General features: G+C 41.7%; 1 protein-coding gene across 9 annotated transcripts in view; it reads left to right on the forward strand.

Annotated features, from left to right (window-relative positions):
* Positions 1–21,606, forward strand: part of PTPRT (protein tyrosine phosphatase receptor type T) — a 446,868-nt gene that overhangs the window by 308,356 nt on the left and 116,906 nt on the right. The window lies entirely within an intron of this gene.

Below are 21,606 nucleotides of genomic sequence, written 5' to 3' on the forward strand. Positions count from 1 at the left end.
GTCCCTATAGGAGATCCACCACCTTCATCATTCTTGTATTTTGTGTAGAAACATTCCTAAATCAGTCTGAAATGAGTCCTGTACGGGAAGCAGTTCATTAGGTTCTGAGCATTCATGGGCTAATTGCAACGTTCACAAGAATGACTCAAGAAAGGCAAGGCTGTTGTTGTCATAATTAAAATCCTACGAGGCCCATATCTTAGGTGGAAAAAAAAATCCAGAAAAAACAGTGAAATAGTAAAAGGTCTTTCTGTCTAGATTTACATTGTCTTTTAGAGTGAACAATCTTTCTCTAAGGCACTTTTTGGCAACTTTCCAGAGTCAGAAATGTGGTTCTCTGAAATGCCAGGCAAGTCCAGGCCATCTCCATGAGCTCCTGCACAGAACTGCTCCCACAGGCGAGTGATGGTTGCTCTGAGCTCTGCTGTCAGTGTTAGCTGCACCAGGGGATTGTCATCTCCTTTGGGTATCCCATTGCCATGTGTGTGCCACCCCCAGCTTTCCTGTAGCTGGAGTTCTGGCAGCAGATCAATGTCATGTAATGTGTTTGTGTTTTTTTTTTTTTTCATGATTTTTGTTTTGTTTTGTTTTGCACAGACCACAGAAAGCTTGTGGCTGACGATTAATAGTTTGGTTATCAGCAAAGAAAAATATAAACACAGCTTGTGTACATAGACCTCCCTTATTTTACAGCCCAGGACACTGTTTCTTTTAGTGCTTGGATTCTTTTTCCACTAAGCTAAAAACCTTTCTAAGCTATTTAATTTTCCATGTCTTTGCAACAGCCTGAAACTTGTATTAAATTTAGGGGAAAAGACAATAATGTGTATACAGCATTATTAACTTGCCATTTTCTTATTTAGGACACTGACAAATAGGAAATCATCCAAGTTGTACAAGGTTTCTAGACAAAAGTTCACATCCTTACCTAGCTACTCCTTATTAAGGATGAACTATGTGGTCCTGTCTCTGCTGCTGCTGAGCAAACAGCACTTCTTGATAGATACAGCTCAATCCTTTTCCTGGCTACCGTCATCTTTTATATATATATATATATATATATATATATATATATATATATATATATATGTATATATATATATATATGTAAAATCTGTCTTGTATAGCTTCACTTTCCAGAAACATTTTCTTTCTAAACTTCTCTACACAGTAGACCACATTTTCCAGCTAAATAAAACTGTTTTAGGAGGCTACTGCTTTAGGAGGAGTGCCAGCAGGAGACAAGTCTGTTGCTGAACTGACACTGAAGTTCCAACAACCTTGGCTTGGGCAGGAGTAATGAGACATAGCCCTGGGCTATAAATTGCATTGACTTGGGAACATGGGGAATTCATTCTGCTTTGCCTGAGGCAAAGGTCTGCTGTGCTGTCAGCTGAGTTTCTTAGCCTCTCAGTTCCCTCTGTCATGGTAATCAGGCACCAAGAAAGCTGCTTCTGAAAGAGTTTTGAGGAGGTCCCTTGTTACCTGCTACTAGTTTAACTTGTATAATCTCAGCAGCAGCAACAGAACCACAGCAGCAGCAGCAGAGGGGCATCTACTCCTAGCTGCTTTACTGAGAGCTTTAAATAAAGACTTCGTGGCCCTTTGCAACAGCCTTTCTGGACCATGAGAAATTCCCTACAGCTACAGCAGTGTCCTAATAGCTGTCATACGAAGAGATGGTATTATTGATGAGTTAGAGTTCTGTCTGCTGCATGGAGATGTTGGCGTTTTCATTTGCTACTCTGAGCTTCTCAGCGGCATTAGAAGAAGAAAGATGTGAAAGTGTTTAAGTGTTTGACATTTCTAATGAGGGAAGCATGGTAGCAATGGCCTTTCTTTCTTTCTTTTCTTTTCTTTTTTTTTTTTTTTCAAATAGATGTGAGACAAAGAGGAAGCCCTGGTGAAGCTTTTGTGCCTGAGAAGAATCGAGACGTGCAGTTTACCCACTGCTTTTTCATGTCATTACATAATTGGTTTAGCAGCTTTGCTCCTAAAGGGATCCACGCACATCTCAGTGACCAAATTATTTGCTGGGATTTAACGCAGTGCTGTCTAAACAGAGTATCTGTGAACATAATCCTTAATGATATGCTGGGGGCACACACTGCTTGTGGAAGCCTTGCCTGTGATTAATCAATTAAGAGTAACAGAAGCCCGACAGTGGTTCCTCTGTTTTGGTAGACTGTCAGAAACATGCTGAAGCTGAACATGCATCTGTACTTGTCTGCAGTTCTGCACAGGATTTTCAGGGTTGTCTCAAATTAGATGAGCACAGAACAAAATACTCTGCCAATTGTTGCTGTGCACAGCAGGTCCTTTAAGAATGATGACATCTGTTTTTTGGAGATGCCTACTTGGTTGTGCCAATAGTCATGTTTATGCCACAGACCAGCACAGCAGTGTTTTTGTGGTATTATCAAATAGTCTGTGTGGAGGTGTGTGCGTAGGTACTTAAGAGAAACTGTTTTGTGTTTGCTGATCTGTGTTAATGGGGGGTTGTAAGTTGAGTCCTCGGCAAGATTGGCTGACTTGCCATCTGGTCAGGAGATTCTTGGTGTGTTCCCAACTCTGTTAGGAGCCTGTTCTGAATATACAGGCTGTGTTGGTGTAGGTAAGAAAACCAAACTCTGCACCAGTACGCTCTCACTGTTGTACGACACTGGGCATTTGGAGAGCTGCTTGCTGCATGTTGTCACTGCACAATGCTGGCACGTTGTCCCGGAGCACTCAGTGCTTGCATCATGTGCAGTGCAGGTCTCTTACCCGCTTCCCTCAACAAGCAGAGTGAAGTAAAATAATTGCAAAAGCAATTAACAGGTTTGAGTTAATTTTCATGAACCATATGGACTGTTGGAAGAGAAAGGTGGAATGTTAGAAGATAGAAACGCGTATTGTTTTTCACTTAGTTACCTTTAGAAAACGTTGGAGATCCTGCCAGTATTTTGGGGGGAGTTCCTAGTAAAGAAGGACAAGTATTAGTTTGTGATGAACGCTTTCCTCAGCACCCCCTTCTCACCTAAGGGGATGCAGCATTTGGGCACTGTACTGTGTCATGTTCAGCACAGCTTTTAACACGTCAGCCTCTCAATGTACTGCTTATAAATATTTCTGCTTATAAACTTTACTGATTATAAACTCTGCCAGCAGCTAAACGTGCTGCAGTTTGGTACAACCCGTTCAGCCTCAGCAGCCCTCAGAGAGCCACTATTTTAAACAAGGTAACAGACGAGGTGACAGCTCTTCTCTAAGGTGGCACTTGTGTTTTCTACTACCTGCCATTGCGACCAAACAAGTCTCTGGATTTAAATGTAGAGGAAGATATGTTGCCTTCTTTTCAACAGCATTTCCTTTTCACACTGAAGTCCCTGGAGTGAAATATGCTTCAGTGGATGGGACTATTGCTGGGTATCGTTGCAGTCTCATGCTATTACTTGAAGCTTAATAGCAGTGCCACGAGCCTGCTGCATTAAGAAGCCAATGTCGTGCATCCAGGGGAGGGACAGGGGACGACAACCCAAGAGCTGACAGGTTCCTGCCCTAGGGCAAAATGTCTGGAAAGTTGGCTGTTGGATAGATACAATTTTGTAGCTCAGCACCCCAAATCTCTTTGCAGATGTCTGTGAAACTCTAGGTAAATCTCACCCCAACCCAACCTCGAGAGAGATTTTTGAGGCCATCACCTTCATTCCGAGCAGATGCGCTGTAAGAACAACCTTGGTGGTTGGTGTTTTTTTGGGGGAGGTTGTGTCTGCATCCGACTTCTAACTAATTATGGCGAGAGACTTGTCTAATAACAGTGGACTTGAAGCTTGATCATTAGTTTAACATGGCTCTTAACCAAAACTGTTTTTTTTTTTTTCCCTCGTTTCTTGGTGTGCAGCTATGGTCCCTGGCCAGTACCATCCCTTGGAGATGTCACAACTTCTTCAGTGTCATTCACGTGTTACAGGTGCTGCAAAGGGACAGCCCGTGCAGAGGGCCTCATCTTGCATCCAGTGTTTCTAGTGACCATTCCCTCAGGTCGTTGATTAGTTTTCATTGTTATAGTAAAGGTAAAAGTAACTGTGCTTGACACACACCTGACAGGACGTGAGTTTAAGCAGGTCCTCATTGCTCTGAGAGGGGAAAGAATGCTCTCTCTGCAGATGAAATTTGTGAGCAGGTCATGCAGACATCAGAAACTGAAAAATAATAACTTGCTGTCAGAGCATAGCTTGTGCTCTCATACTTGCATTACTTCTGTTCCCACTTAGAGTACTCATTGTACCCTTCTTCTAACATGATAAACATATCTGGCATGAAAATGCGTAGCTAAATCCTAATTATAGGAGCAGTATTTCTTATTTTAGGAGCTATCCTGAGGTTATGATGACATGCTGAATGAATGCAAAGTGGTACCTTTCTAGAGAGTAATTCTGGCTTGTTTTATTTCTGTTAACATTGTCGGCGTTTTGGGGTCAGTCTGATTCCTTGGGGTGGCTGTGTTTTCAGGTTGCATCTGGAGTTGTGCAATGCTGTTCTAGGCACGCTGTGATTAGACCCACCTCACCATTTTCATTCTAATAGTGTGTCCATGTTTGGACCTGCAGAACGTAAGTTATGAAGAGCAGATCTCTGTGGGTCCAGTAGTGGTCCCAATCAGCACAAACACAGCAGCTGGATGTCATCAGGGCAGGTTGATGTGGTTGTGAGAAATGACTGGGAACTGGTGCTTCTGGAAGGAGAAGACCTGTCTGGTTCGTGGCCGTTTTAGCCTCATGGAGCTTCATTTTAGCTGGTGAGGAATAAAAACTGTGGCTGTTAGCCTTACCAAACCAGTGCTCTGCAGCAGTGCCCTGTATTTCCATCGCTCTTTGTCTTGTTCTGATCACTTTGGGTTTGTGTGACTTAATTAAAAGCAACAGGGTTTGAAAACAGACTCACAGGTGAGGTGTGGCCTGCAGAGCAATTACCATTAGTGAGACATGAGAAGAGCTGAACCCAGCCTTACAGTGAAAAGTGAATTTGTAAGGCTGGCAGCTGGAGAAATTGGGGTTTTCTGCAAGAGGACCAGCTCCTACAAACTGCTCGACTCCACCAACTCTGCAGCTTCAGGAAGGTTTTTCTCGTTTGTGGCAGTTGAGTATTTGGTTCAGTATTTTTTTAATTAATTTTTTATTAATGGATTTTTTATTAAATTCAAGCCATTAAGTATGAAAGCCTGTAATACATTTCTAATTTTTAGAAATTGCTTAAAAATAGGATCATAACTATATCAGCAGGAGGCAATTTTTTGAACTTATTGCACCATGAAAACTAATAGCAACTTGATGCAATAATCAAAGTACTTGGCTCTGTTTTAAGTTGTGCTAGTTTTCTCCAGAAACGGCCCATAAAAATTTATATAATTTTTAGAGCTTTAATTATCTAAGTATGTAAAAGAAAATAAATATGAGTTTTGGAGACCTTCAGAGGGGGAGAAGAGACAATATAAGTGTTCATTCTAATTCTTATTTATTTGAAGAGTAATTATTTCCTTTGATGATAAATCAGTTTTTCTTCTCACTTGATCCATAAATTTTCTATCTGCTAACAGAACCTTGGGATTTTATTCCCAACACTTTGGCTCTGTCATTCAGCTGTATTAAACTGGCAATTTGTTTGAACACTTCAGTTATTCATTAAATTTTACATTTTCTCTAACTGTATTAATTACTCCTTTTTACGAACAAGGAATGTAAATTTTCCCTTTGCCATCTTTGCAGTGTGGTAATTTGCCTTTGTAAGAAGCTCCTCAGCATTTCACGCAGTTTTCCTAGTCACAAGGTGTGGTTTTTTTTCCTTCACTGTAAGATTTACATTGGATCCTGCGTCTTACTATTGTTTTCCACAGAGCAGTTCCCCCAGAAGTCAGATTTTCATAAAGCCGCCTAACATTTCTGTTTACATGCTTCTCTGCTGTTAAACTGGGTGTATGCAAATGGCAAACTGCAGACCTAGGAGTCTGTTCAAACGAGCTGCTCTGCCTCAGCGAGTAATTGCTTCCATCAAATCCTTGAACTCTCAGAGCATGTACACGCAAATGAAAACTGGCTTAAGTCCCTTGTGAAAATTTAGCTTACCGAGATCAATAACTTGCATGCTTGCCCAGTGCGCTGCTCAAATGGCCTGTTCACAGAGCCTAAATTTCTGATAAACTTGTTTGTGGTTTGACAGCGGTAACAATAGCACGGTAACGTGCAGTGAAGGCAGGTGAATGCAGTGTTTCTTTTGGTATTTTACACTTGTTTATTGACATTTTATTGAGAATATTTTCTTGAAAACATGATTGCTTCACAGTGAAGAGCTGCAGAAGAAATGGGCTTGGTGACTCGCAGGCCAGGGTCTGCCTCAGCATTCCTGCAGCTTAGGCCTCATTTGCGCCTCAGCAGCTTGCTGCCAGAGCTGCTGGTGCTGGGAGCACGTGGGAACCTGCTCCCTGCCTCTCATGAGGACAATGAGGAAAGAAATATTCTTCTGGATCACCAGTGCTGTGCCTGCCTGGTCCTGCTGGCACCCCAGTGAATCCTGGTGTTTGTAGCCTGAGGCTGTGTCCCCATAACTCTGATGGTAGAGCTCCTGGTCCTGGAAAGGAGACAGAGTATTTAGGCTGGGAAATGTTGGTGTGTTGAGATGCACATGAGTATCCCAGAGATTTTCTAAAACTGTGACTCTCCAGTGTCACAATTTGAGTTTATCTCAGAAGATTCAAGTCTAAGTTTGAGCAACCCGCAAAACCGGAAGACTTGAGCTTCCGTGTGGAGAGAGGCTTTTCTTGGCAAGTGGGTTTGGTATGGGAAACTCTAATTAATCCTGTCGGGAATGAGATGTAGACTCGGATGTCCTCTGTACTAACCAAAACTCCGTGCGAATAGTTCAGATTTGCTTTCCATTTCCTGTGGTAAAGAGCTGCACAACAAAGGCTCCTCAGATTGCCCATAAGGACAAAGGCAGCTGAGGGGAGGGATCCTTGGAGTCAACTGAAGGCAAATTTCATTGCTTGGGAGGGCCAGGCTGGGTAAGAATGACCAGGTTGCTCCTAATAAATTAAAAGTAAGAGGAGAGGCTTCGCTTGAAGTGCATGAGGATTGAGTTATCTCAGAGCAAAGTCTTACGACTGATGGGTTTTATCTTGCTGGCACTGCCAGCTAATTCACTTAGCAGAGTGAGTTGCACCAAACAGTTTACGTGTGTATGTATATGCGTGAAATATATCAAAACACATTTAGACTGCTGTGTCTTTAGGCAACATCTTTCATGCAAATCATGGCTTTTTTTTCCAATAAATTACCCTTAATTTGAATCAATAAAAAAATCTGCCTATCCATTACTGTGTGATGACTCTCTCCAGTTCCCCAGTGAATTCATAAATCTTTTTCACTTTCAAACCTCCAAATTATTTTAACAAGGAACAAGGAGAAGCAGTATAAACTAAGTTTTTTGCATGACTTTTCAGGACCAGGTGTCTGCACTCCAGTTTGACACATTTTGATGCTAACCTACTCATGTCTTATGCTTAGGAGTCTAAGCTGAGCCACAGTCAAGTTTGCATTCTCATTATTACTATTCAGAGTCTGAATACTTGTTGGTAAAAAGGCAGTAATATTGCATGAAGTTCAGGAGCAGCTGCTAAATCTGTTTGAGCTTGCTACAAAGTATGATTTAAGATGTCAATGCAGGAGCCTTTTGCTTCTATAAAATGCCTGTGCTGATACTTTTTCAGGGTAAATTCAGGCAGCACCCGCCTTAAGTTCTTGTTACATTTTACTATGGCTAAATGCGGTGTCCCTATGTTTCTTTTTCAAGACCTATTGCCACCTACCAGCTGATACAGTAGATTTGGAGAGCACACAGTGGGTCTGGAAAATCTTGAAATCAGGTTAAAAGAACTTAGTACAAAACTCTGTATTCAGCTTTGTTGTGTCCAGTAAGAAGCAAGTATTCTTATGCTGTTTTGGGGCTGAACCCACTACAGGCTTTTGGACTGAAACCATGAATCACTTGAGACTATCAGAAACTTCAGGCCTGCAGTTAATCAAGAATTTACTACTTGTTCATATTGAAATTACTGCAGCTCAAGCTTGGAAAGACAGCTTTTGTACAGTTGTCATTTAGATTTTTGAAACCTTTTTTTGTGAGTCCTACAGTAATGTGTATGTACTCTACCTAGTTTTGATTTGTGGAAGCCCCTGGCCTAATTAATGCCCTTCCCTGATTATTTATCTATTTATTTAATGGAGACGCAGACCACTATGCAGCAGGTTAAACTATTCTGATCTGCTTTTTCTTTGTTACCTTTAAAATAGCCTGCAGAGTGTCAAGCATCCAGGGAAAGCAGGAACCACTCCCAGCAAACTTGTTAGGGTTAAGGTGTACGCTGGCGTTAGGGCTGTTGTATGAGTCCCATGATTTAGTAGTGTCCTTTTTGTACTTGCCTGTGCAAAGCTTAATGCAAGGCTTAATTCTACATCTGCGCCCGTTGACCTTGTTTGCGTCCTCAGCATGGCAAATTACAGATCTTGGCTTCCTCTCTGCCACCCTCTCCCACACTGTGCCTGGGCAGTGACACAGCAGCAGTGCTGGTGACGTGGCCTTCCTGGCTCTTTGTGGCAGCATCGCTGAGAAGCCAAGCTCTTTTCTTCTACTTTTGGCCCCTCAAAACACTTCATGAGTTTTGGGGGTAGGAATGATGAGGAGATGTGCATAAAATAGGATAGATTTGGTGCAAGTTCCCGTCAGTGCTAATGGAGCACCAGTGGAGGGCTCTCAGCAGAGGGGACCAAAGAGCCAGGGCAGAGCTTTTATAGAGATTTTGCTTCCTATTTATAAAGCAGAGTTGAAGCTAGTCAGAGTCACCTGACAGCTTGGTGCTTGATTTTCCAGCTCATTAGTGAAAAGGAAAGAAGAAGCAGAGCTAGATTATTCTAAAGAGGGAGTTGAAAGAATAAATTGGACTATTATAAACTTCATCTTTTGAGACTCTTCTAACTGTGGTGCCTTTTAATGTAGCCTAAAACAATTTAAAGAATCTGGAGCATTATGAGGAATGCAGTTATAAGAAAGAGGGCTGGAATGGAGGGTGCTTGGAATATTGCTACTACTGTAATGAAAAACAAAGAAAAGGAGATTGAGCCATTCTTGTATATTATCCAGTGAATGTAAATTATGGTTGATGATAAGGGAAGATGACTATATTCCTGCAGATGATGTAAAAGGAAAATCCAGCAGACCATTAGACAAGAAAACAGAAATCTGTCTTTCTTACTCTTGTTTTGAACACAGGAGCTGGCAAGTGTAATGAAGTACAGCAAGTGTGTTAAACCAAGAGTTTTGCAAAACATTTTAAATATTTTAAAAGTGCAATATAAGTGCTATCATGTGGATTGTAAGTTGATTGCAGGACTGTAAGACCAGAATTGGAATTGGGAGGTATCTAGAGATTTTAACAATTTACTTTTTATTCTTGTGGTCGCTACAATGTGCATTCAGGAAACAAACTAACACAGCTCCAACCAAAGCTTTATAACATAAAATATACCATAATGTGCACAATCTAGTTACTCCTGCTCTAGCCAGTACTTGAGTGAAAGCCTGTATTTTATCAAATTCAATTTAAAAAAAAAAAAAAAAAAGAAAAAGAACGTAACCTGGGGACAAAGGTATAAAGTTGGCTTTAGTTTGCCCGTATGCAGACAAAATGACTCAGCCTCTGTTGGGAGTGCTCTCCACGAGGCCTGCAGCGATGCTGTTCTCAAACTTGCCCTTCAGATATGTATCCCTCTCTTCTGGCCAGGCAGTTTGATCTGAAGAAAGCAGGATTTCAGTGCAGGTGAGAACTACCTGCCTTTCAGCTTGCTCTGCACAAGTTGCCCCCTGCAGCTGTCTGCCATGTCCAGTGGCACTCAGAGGCAGCACCGAAATACATCTGGGGTCCTGGTTCAGTTGCTTGGAGCAGGTAAGGGAAGCAAGTGCATTCAGGAGAGCCAAGGTGACGTTTGGATAGGGAAGAGGAATTATTTGGGCATTGTGCAATGGATTTTCTGTTGGCTGTCTAGTGGGAAAGAAGAGTCAGAGGGCACAGAAGAGTTTTTTTGCCTGGAGAAAGCAGCTACAGCTCAACCCTCAAAGGAAACCTGGGTCCTGGTACAATTTTTTCACACTCTCTGAGCAGGTACAAGGTTGGTGGATGCTTGATTTTTAGGCCCTACCCTGTGCACAGCCCTGTCTGCCCAGTGCTTCCCACTGTCGTGGGCACAGGTTGTGCGAGATCACCCCACTGATAACCAGCACTTGGATGAGCTGGGGATGAGAGGGACCTGGCTTCAGTCAGCTTCAGCCCTTTAAACACATTTTCCATACTTAGGAAAATGTTTTTCCACTCTGCAAAGAGTATTTAGTTGTTCGCTGAGACGTTTCTCATTTTCAGCTAATGGATAGCTCAGAGACACCTTTGTGTGGAAAGTCACTTTAAAATTGAAACATTCATTTTTTGGTGGGAATTTTTAACTTGCTTTATACACCATGTGTTTTATAGCCTGTGGCGTTTGTGAAAATATAGTTCAGGTGAATAATCCGGAAAACTTAACTGTGGTAAACCTGATTGGAGAAGGCCTCTTCTGTGATAGTAATGGGATTTTATTCATGTAGCACCTAATGTATCTGCAAAAAAATATATCCGAGGTATTTCCTCTAATGCAGTTATGTCTTGAGGAACAAGAGATGTTGTTTTTCCAAGGTGATGGAAGATTTCCAGCTCTCTTCTGACTTTGGACTCTCCCCAGGACATTAGAAAATTAGGCCCAGGATTTATTCAAGAGAAAACCAGCAACAGTGCCTTTATTCAGTAAAAGTCATAAACAGTCTGTGCACAAATGAAAGCCCTCTGGGTATAAATGCTGTGAAGTCTCTTTAAAGGCCCTGATGTATCAGGCACAAGATTCGTTTTTTTTTTCTGATGAAAGATTTTGATTAGTGTGGAAAGCAAAATCACAGCCTCATGCCCCTGAGTGAGAAGGGGAGCGGGAACTTTGCAGCAAGGGTGGGAAGAGGGAGGGTGTTGTGGTGGTGATTAGGAATTCAAGGTTTTAGGGGAACTGCCTGGCTTTTTCAAATGAAAACATAGGACAAATCCTTTAGGGCTTAGCTGATATGAAACACGTATTTTAGTGAGCTGTAGCAAGATTGTCAGAAAAGATTTTGGGGGCTGTGGGCTGTGTGCCCCACAGGTTTGGCTTCTGCATTGCTCTGAAGTAGGGTTTGTGGTGGTGGGAGTGCCATTGTGCCCCCCTCTCCACAGAGCCTGGACGCGATGCAGCCTCCTCATCCTGCACTGAAGCTTTTAGGGGTGCTTTGTGTCCACGCATTGCAAAGGATCCTACAAAGGTGGGGGTGCGTTGTGCCCCAGCAAGGCTTGGGGTCTCCGCTGTGGTGGCACTTCTGCGTGTTCATGCAGCTGTAAGTCTCCTAATGCTTTATCCTAGCGCTCTTCCAGCTGCAGGTGGCTCGCAGGGGTTCCCAGTTTGGGGTCCTACCCCAATTTCAGAGGGCATGATAGTGCATAGAGAGGGTGAGCAGGGTTCCCTGTATAACTCTGGCTGCAGTATGGATAAAACCACCTCCTGTTCATTCCTCCTCTGTTTCCATGACTGCCCACCGGAGTGATGCACCTGGATCCTTACACATTATGGCCCTGTTCTAACAGGACTGGCCCAGCAGCTGTGGTCTTCAAATTGCAGCTACGTGGACAGCTAGGTAATATTCATGGGAACTTCAACCTTGCCTACCTTCACAAAGCTACACAGGAAAATATGTCCCATCTTGCTAAAAATACTATTATGCAAGACAGCATCTTAACCACTAAATCCCAAGCAAATATTTAGCATGTTAAAATGCATTCAGTCCGTGTTATCTAGCTGGCAAAGCTGACCGTTTTTTGCAAAAATCAACTTGGCTTTTTTGCTGGCTGAAGCGGTTCAGGTGGATTTATTTGCTATTAGCTAGAATATTAAAACAAGGATTTTTACATTGGCTTCAGCGATAAGTTCTGTCCCTCTTATTTATGGCAGGTAGGCATTTGTGGAGGAGCCAGGCTGTCTTCTCTTCAGCTTTATGTGGCTGAATTTTAACGGATTGACTCGTAGCAGTTTAAGGAATCTTTGTAACTGGCCAACCTATGTTTTGGGGAATTATGTTAGACAGGAAGTGTGGAGGTAACAATTTAAAAAATAGAAAAATGGGCTTGGAAATTGCACAGCCTATTTCTAGCCTTCACTTACTGTGTACAACAGCTTATTCATCTTTCTGATGAGGAAAATCCAAAGCTGGGGAAGCTAGATGGCATGACTTAAGAGAGAGCTGTATAAACTGCAAAACTGTAATTGCATTACAGTCATTGTTATTAACAGACAATGCCAAAAAAAAAAAAAATTCTTACAATCCCTTTTAATGCATTCTGCCATTCTGGCATGCTATGGAAACTCATCTTAGAAAGCTAATAGTGTATGAAGAGTATGGCTAGGTACCGACAAGCAGGTTATTTGAGGAGTAGCAGAGCATGACCACCCTTACACCTTTTATTCACGTGTATTTTGTGTTTGAGATGCTGGTGTTTTCAGTTCTGCTCTAAATCTGAAAATTGAAAGATCCAGGCAAAAAGAGAAGCATAAGACAATCAACATATAAAAATGAAGTTTGATTTACAGGTGCTTGTGTGAAAAAGGAATTACAGGGGTCCTGGTCAGAACTGACTTACAAGTGAGTTCTGATCATTGGTGCTGATTCCTTTTTTTTAGGGTCAATTTTTACTTTTTTTTTTTTTTTTTGTACAAGTTTTCATAGGCTGATGTTTCTTACCCTAAGAAGGCGTCTTTGAGTTTGATTCACTTGTCCTTTCCTTATGAGCATGTAGTCATGTACTTACATTGCTTTAGCAGTACAGGAAGCCAAATGTATGCCTGAGTGGTTTGCTGAGCTCGGAACGTTTGGTTAGGCACTTCCAGTTTGTGTACTGTATAAAATACTGTCAGCTGATGAGATGTTCCTGGTATGTATTTAGGTGTATAATCAGGCTTCTTACATGTTTGTTTGTTATGAATATCGAGACATTTGCAAGACTTTCCTTATGGCCTGGTGTGGGTTGAAGCCATGGTCTGACCAGTCTGCGCTGCTCTGCCTGCAGAGTTGTGTTCTGACTGCTGCGGGGTTGGTGTTTTGTAGGAGCTGTGGAGCTCCTACAAAACAAAACAAAAGCTCCTATGGGGTTGGTGTTTTGTAGGAGCACGTTATTTGAGCTATCTGAACTGGCACCTTTTTCCCCTCTGCCTTCTTTGTGATAACCTGTTCGAGTCAGTTGATGGAAAAAGTGCCTGCTTTAGTTTGTTCTATGAAATGAATTGAGGTTTTACTGCTTCTTGTTCCTAACCCGTGAAACAAGAATGTCCTGCAGCATCGCTGGGTGGCCCACGAGTGTAGGGATCGTGGCCCTCTCGTGTTCCTTTCAGGGAAACAAGCACCCATGCTACTACATGTGGAAAAGAAAGGGTTCCTTGTGTTCTTCATGTCTTTTCTCTTGCTTGGCCATGAAAGATGCTCACACCACAATGTGAGGCTGGAGTTGAGCTGGATAAAATGTTTGCATGCTTTGAACGAAAAGCACAGGGCTGAGGCCCCCACCTTTGACACTCTAAGCTTTGAACTTTAAATCAAATGTGTAGCCCACATCCAGAGCCCTGCTTGTTTATGATTTGCACTCTGCTTGATATCAGCCTTGGAAATGTAAGTGGCAAGGGTTATCAGGCAGCGAGGCTGTAAACAGGAGTGGGAGCGCGCGGGTTTTCGTGTCACTGGGAACCTAGAGCAGAATCTGTATCAGGAAGAATATTCTCTTTACAATTCCACAAAGTAACGATTGTTTTTCTACCTTTAGTTAGCAAAAGAAAATATCTTTAATTGTCTACTGAAACTGCAGTATTGCCAAGATTTAAGTATACAATTAGTTACAGAAGGTAAGAGATTTGTGGAAAAATCAGTATGTCAAAAGTTTGGGTTCTGTCCCATGTACCTGTAACTGCTCTTTGCTGGTGGGTTAAGCTGACAGTGGATAGTGACATTGTTTTGCAATTTGCTCCCTGTATTGCATCAGCTTCTTCAAATGCTTGGTTGTTGGCCGTGCTGTGGTGTTGTGCCATGGCGGAGTGCTTCTCAGGATGCCCCTGAGAAAGAGACTGTGGAGAAGCAAAGAGCTGATTTTCAGCCTTAACTAAATTTCAGGCTGGGTGAAAGTGTTAGACTGGCAGGTTTGAATTTGGCAATATTAATGATTCTGTGATTATTTCATTCAGCTTAAGCTTTGATCCTATAAGATGTCGCTGAAGAGGACAGGGCAATTAAATCATCGTAGCTTGGTCTGGCAGGCAGTGGGTAGGGAGAAGCCAGATCCAGCTCAGTGGTGCTGACCTGTGTAAGGGAAGTGTATAATTTTAGGAGCATCTTGCTACCCCTCTTGGTGTCAGGTACAGCTAGAAGGCAGGAGGAGAAGCTGCGTTTGGGACTGGCTATTTCTTGCTTGTTTGTGTTGAAATGTGAAGCTGTTTTTGGTACTAGCTATCTTATGAGTACTGCACACTCAGGTTCAAGAAGGCATACTTCAGGAACTTGGGTTATCTGTGGGGGAGTAATCCAGGTGTAGCATGAACTGAGGAAGAACCTTGAAACATTTCTGGTTTTTCTGAGGTCAGTGATCCCTGAAATGGTAGTAAGCGAGATGCTCAGTAAAACAACTTCACCTGGTGCCCCCTCTGGCCACGCTGAACTTGAAGAGGATGTTTCCAGGAGACACCATGAACTCGAGCTGGTTTCCTTCTGCAATAGAATAAAGTCATTTGCACAGCTAACTTGTAACGCACATGACTTCTTAACACCTGGCTTGGGGAACACTGCTTCCCTCAGGCAGTGGCTTGGGAAATGAAGGAAATGTTTTGATAACTTCGAGTTCAAGGATATTTCTGTCAGACTTTACTGCGTCAGTTTATTTGTGTTTATTTTTGGGAAACAGGGGAAAAATGAAGTTTGCTTGCAGGCTTTATTAGAGCATGGAGTGGAATATGTAAAGCAAGATTAAAAACTAAATTGCCTATTGTTTCCCAAGGTGCTTTCAATCATGGAGCTTTTCAGTTGTTCCACCTCCCCTCCATCTGCAACACCAAGGCCGGTGACGCACAGCCAACTTTGTGTGTTGATATCCTACTCCCTTATCTCTGCACCCTTATGGCTTGCATAAAGATTTCTAGCCCCAGAACATCTCGCTTTGCCTGTGACAAACTTCCTTCTCATCTGCTTGTGAAGTTTTGTGCCAGCGCTGTTCTGAAACTAAAGCGAGTGGCATGGAAAGGTGCTGTGGGGGTTGCTCTGTGTGCAACCAGGTGAGATTTAAACACCACTAAGTCAAACCTACACCACAAACTCTGCATAGTTGTCTTCTGGTTAAATAGATGCAATTCTAACACAAGGAAGGGTTATGCACCTGGAAGTAGTAACATTTCTCTAGCTAAACAGTTTTCAAAAGAGGGGCACCTTTAGAAAAGGTCAGCTGTGGCTGATCTGCAATTTTTACTTTTCTGGGATGCCAGCAGCTTTATTTTCTTATTTCAGTGGTTTTGCTCTTGGCCTTTTCCATCAGCTAAAACAGGACTGCCAGGGCTGGGGGGTGCTGGCAGCATCCAATTTCTGGAGGGTAGGGGGGGTGAGCCCCAGTGTGGGATGCAGCTCCCAGCTCATGGGCTGTTTGGCCAGACAGCAAATGGGATAAGAACCAATGAATTAAAACGTCCCCACAAGACAGGAGTTCAAAACCCATCAGTAATTCGGGAAAAAAGTGTAAGACACAAGTCAGGGTGTCCCTGCAGACCCAGAGCTTGGATGGGATATGCATATGGCAGTTTGGTGACATCACAAGCTCTGGCTCCCCTCTTGTCCATAGCAAGGAATGGTTTCAATCTTGGAACATTACTAAATGGAATTTAAAAAAAGGAAAAAAAAAATGGGGAAAAAAAAATGCTACTCTGCTAGCTGTCAGCTCTAAAGTACCCTAAAGTACCCCCTGAAGTTAGGGATTTTGTGTTGTACAAGGGAGAATGGAGAGGCAGAACGGGCTGTTTTATAGAGACAGGGATATGAAACGTCAATGGGAACAGTGGGGATAATGTAATGGATTTATAGGTTTCAGATGCCTTCCCCAAACTGCTATGCAGGCTGTCACTAAAATGGAAAATAGATATGAAGTTGCATAATGTATCTACAAAGTAGTGTTTGATTTAACAGCCATACTTAGCATTTGCATTCCAACAGGCTGCAATTGCTGAAGTCAAGAGGGGAAGCTCAAGGTTCTGATGTTTGATGGTGAAGATGGTTGTAGAGACCGACTTTTGCTCACCACGGTTGATTAATTCTATATGACAAAAGATGTAAGACAAAGTGCTGTGGATAGTGGTATCAATTGCAGAGGAAAGAAACATCTGAGCACATTTTTTTGCCTTGACTGGCAAGCTCTCAATCCGGAAACATTAGTCTGCTGCCCTCAGTTTTAAGGTTATGCACACATGAAATCCTGACAACTCAGTTATTCATCAGCGTGAAAGCTTACTTGAATGTACCAAATGTACAGGAAGACTAAATGGATACATCAACCGTGATTTGAGCAGAATATTTTCTTCTTTATTTATTTGAGTATTGAAGAGCATCTGAGCAGCCACCCAGGATTCCCAAGGGATTTTAGAGCACTGCAGAGGAGAGCAAGAAGGACTGTTAAAGCAAAGTGATGATTACTTTATCACGGTTCTTCATTGTATTAAGCTTAGGTCCTCAAGATTATGCCATAATACATCCTTCCAAAGGAATGTCTAAACCTGAAGGGTTATTGATCACATCCCTTGATGGTCTGTTTCACTGTTTAATTACCACATTCTTAATAATATATAAACCCTTTTTTCGACAGGGATTTTTTTTAGCACCCCATTTTCAGCTATGCTTACTGTTATTAGTGTTTTTATACGATATGCCTGATGAACCCATATAGTAATACATTCACTATTACAACATCCTTTTGCTTGTGTGGACACGCAGTTGCCTGTACATCTGAGATGCATGGGAAGATAAAGCAAGTTAAGGATATATATTTTTTGTTACTCTCTTTTATTACATGCTTTCTTCTGAAGAAAGAATTGCAGTGGAAAATGGCCTTGTGCTTCCTATTTTAGTTAATACCTCTGCTATGGTCTTTCCATCCACAATGCGAGTTTTAGAAGTCTTGTATTGTGATAGAAGTTTTACACTTATAGATGATGACAGTTGGTAAAGTGTTCACATTTCCCTAGAAAATTGTGTTAAATTAGGCTCTGTGAAGGAGGGGAGAGCTGTGCTTCTGCTCAGTATTATAACTTCATCATTGTGGTTGTTAATGTAGCATTTGGACAGTGATTTAAGTGGTTAATATTCTGAATTTTTAAAATGTATATAAAACAGAGGGGAGGATGGAGTAAGAGGGGGTACTTCTGGTTAGTGGGGACTGAGTGCACTGGCGTATGTTGGATGTCTGCTTAAATAACAAGGAGTGAACTCACTGATCATCCCATTTCCGATGCTGATCTGTTCTTGTTATACTTTCCACAGTCTATCACAGCAGATGTATGTCACTGAACACTTAGAAATTAAATATACAAACCCCTATTTGGTAATTTCCACTAGGCTTGAACTTGTACTGTTGACCTGTTTTATGTTTTACTCATGAAGATTTAGACTTGCGTCGCCAAATTTTGCACAGTTTGGGTGAACGCTGGACTGACCTGGGACTGGGTGAATGCGTGGCTCAGGGTTTCATCCCTCCCCGTTCGTGGCAACTTGTGTTATTCATCTTCCTGAGTGTCTGTGCCATCTGACTTCTGGTTTCCTGATTACTTAAAATGTACTGCTCCCGTTGCTTCAACTTAAGAAACATTTTATTAGCTCAGTTGCTTGCAAATAGGGAAGATTTAGGATTTATTTGTCTATACTTATTGGTCTCACTTTGCTTTAGCCAAGACTGGTGCTTGCTGGGATTAGAACTGTAGCAGTTTGACCACTAAAACTTTTCCACGAGACCATCAAGTTGCCCTGGAGCCAAAATGTAAATTCTAAGTAACGTATGCAAACTCAGGACAACCCTTCCAGTTTGCAGAGGGGAGAGAGGACTTACAGATGATGACAGCTGTCTGCTGTGCAGGAGATAACCAGGGAGCTGGTTAAAAAAACATAGAGTTTCAGTCTTGTGAGAAATTTCCTCATCTTTGTATTTGCATTTATTCTGCATCAGTACCAAAACAAATATTTTCAATATTTTCAATCAAAGTGAAATTCTTATTTTTGAGCCTCTTCTTGTTTGTTTTCTGTCTAGGTTTTTAAATGTTTAAATTAATTTTATTGTCTCGTTTTTTTTCAGAATACAGAAGTATTATATGACATGGCTTGTCTTTAAAATAGATTATTTTAAAATAATTTAGAACAGCTGCTTTCTAGTGATTGAGTCATCTCATTTTCTTAGATTAGAATCTCTTGTTTATTTTGTAATGAAATGGTTTGACACTAGGAACAAGAAATGAAGATAAATACTTGGCATACCAACTAGAAGAGCAGGTGCTTTTTTCAGCATCCTTCTTATTCTAAGGAAGTGCCATATTTCTTCTCCAGACATGTTTCAGTGCTTTTCTAAATGACTTCGGAGTTGGAAATTTCCATAGTTCTATATTGAAAAATGTTCTGTATATGATTCCCTGAAATTTCTCTAGCTTCAGAGCTGTTAGTTCAAGTCAGTTAAGGAGAACAGTGGCGACCTTTGATGTCTTTGTCACACCTGGTCATAATCTGATCAGAGTGTATGGATTGATTCACAGCTGTGTTTTGTCATCCTTACTAAATAGTCGTGGTGCAAGACCTGACAAGAAGTTCAGACACAGAAAGGAAGTACAGCTTGTTCTTTTTTTCCTTCCAATGGTAAAACCATTGCACGGGGGTGAGAAGATGCTTTGCCTTAAGTTAGATCAGCCAGCTGAGGTACATCAAGGCCTTAAGAAAAGGAGTGGTGCTGAGTATGCAAAAATAATCAAAACAACCAAGCAAACAACCTCCTCCCCACCCCACCCCGATTTAAATATTCATATAACCTGATGTATGTGATGTGTTACAGCATCTTTTCTGTCTGTAAGGAGCAATCTGCTGACAGACACGTGCATGCAGACAAATACTGTAGCATATTTCACATATTTTAGTGAGGAAATACCAAGACTTCTGTACCTAGAGATTGCCCTGGCTATGAGAAATGTTGCAGAGCTGGATGGAGAGCCTGGATCTTGAACAGCACGGATGGGTGCCAGGCCAGCCAGGGCTTGAGGAGCTGGTGCTGGCAGGCCCCGAGGGAGCTGGAGCTGCCAGCTGTACTGGGAGGGCCGGGAAGGGCTGGGCTGAGCAGCTACCTTACTTGGGAAGGAAAAATGATTCTCTTGTATCTGAGCTGGAAGAGAATTGACCTCCTTTTCCAAATAGTGCTCTCTTTGTTGGGCTTCTTCGCATTTCACCTATGGTTTTGGTGCTCATCCACCAGCACTCAGCAGCTGCAGGAGACCGTAGAATCCCTCAGCTGCAAAAACGTTGGTTAGAGGAGTGTAACAGCTCTCAGATGGCAAGGTGGAGGTTCAGGGAACGTCAGCTTGATGTGGCCATGAAGGAAGTGAGCAGCAGCAGTGGGACCACAGCCCACAGCTCAGGCCCATCCGGAAGCAGCTGCAGATCCCGTCCTCAGCTCTTCAGTTGTGCAGGGCTTTTCCCGAAAGCAGGGAAGTGTTTGAGACTAACTCTGCCAAGAGCAATGAGCAGGTACCTAGCTGTATCTGCTGACACAGTCATGTGTAACAGTCTCTTAAATATTTCTGCTTGTGGGCTGAATGAAACAGGACCCACATAACCACCCACAGGTTTGTACTATGGCTTTCCTGCTCTCTCTGTTTCTGTATTAAAATGGTAAGTTTTGGGGACAAGGTTTGCTTTCTCTCAATGTTAGCATGTCACCTGGTTTAATGGGGTCATATCCACTTAAATAGTGTCTGCTACAGTAACAGATTCACAGTTTGGATATGCCTTGAATGGGCCTTTACTGCAGTTTAAAAAAAAAAAAAAAAAAAGTTTGTGGAAATATGTCTGATCTGAGTGAGCAGTCTTTCTGAAAACTCACCCAAACTTTAATGTGAAGTCTTGGGCATGTTCTCTCTCAAGTACTGTTTTCTCCTACCCAGATTTTCGTGAGTTGAACTTAGGCTCTTTTAAGGTCCCTTGTGCTCATTTTCTATGCTACAGTGAGCAGCAAAAAATGATTTTATTTATTTATTTATTACGTCAGTGACTTTCCTGGTTGTTGTTTCTGTTCTCTCCAAAACATTTCTATCTGTTTGCTTTTGTGCATGTATACGTATTAATGAAGAAAAGTGGTTCATTTTGTAGTAATTTTTGAACTGGCATAGGTAGGGGTGAGTACTGTTATTTATACATGAATCAAGGACAATTTCATCTTCCACTTAAATTTGTAGCCTTCTGTATAATGTGTTCAAAACCAAATAGCACTAATTTTGCATAGACAACTAACAGCATATCACGTGAACATGATTTATGGTGTTGTAGTGGTAGGAGGCTCCCTTTCTTTTTCCCAGATTTTTAATTTGCTCATTCTCCTCTGGAAGTTTTCACAATTTAGATTTCTCTCTCACTTGATTCTCAACAAGAGCATGTAGATGGCATTGGTTCTTTCCTACAGAACTTAATAAATACATTTTTTCTTTCTGGAATTTGCAATGGCATTGACTGGGTCATGTCTCTTAATTTATGAGCTTTGACCCTCATTCAGATTCTGATGGTAGTTCACAGATTCTGTTGCCTTGAAGTGCCTTCATGCAGTAGGAATTGTCCAAATACTGTCTTATGTTGAGGCGCATTGCAGGGACCTCACCTAACCTGAGGACAAGGAGTGAAAGTAAAGATTTCTCCTCCCTGCAAATAGTTTTCTTACTTTAATGAACATTGTGCTAAGATCTGTTTCTTTTCAGGTTTTGGACAAGTAATAAAAATTCAAAGACAGGTTGTAAATCCTGGAAGAATTAGCAAATTTTCAATGAAATCAACTCTACAAGTTGCTTATTATAATTCCTTTTTTTTTTTTTTTTTTTTTTTTTTGTTATCCTGTTACTATTAAGGCCTCATCTTTTTAAACATTGTATATGTATTTTTCCTCAAATCACAACATTTTCCTCCTGTCATGAAACAAGCGACTTAAAAATTTTCAAAGACTCTTTCAGCAAAGCTGGGAATTAGATTCACATGGAGTCCTTCATAAAAAATTGAAGACTTTGTATATTAACATACATTGATTTATTCATAGTGTTTCATTACAAATAAGCGAGGATCCCATAATATCAGGAAAGGTTAGGAGAGCAGTGGTGCACGTTATATTATATTGACAGCTCAGTTGAAATTGAGCTGCCTTTGGATTGAATTTGGAAGGTGGGGAAGGAA

This window comes from Aythya fuligula, chromosome 16 (genome assembly GCF_009819795.1).
Source record: "Aythya fuligula isolate bAytFul2 chromosome 16, bAytFul2.pri, whole genome shotgun sequence".
Lineage (NCBI taxonomy): Eukaryota > Metazoa > Chordata > Aves > Anseriformes > Anatidae > Aythya > Aythya fuligula.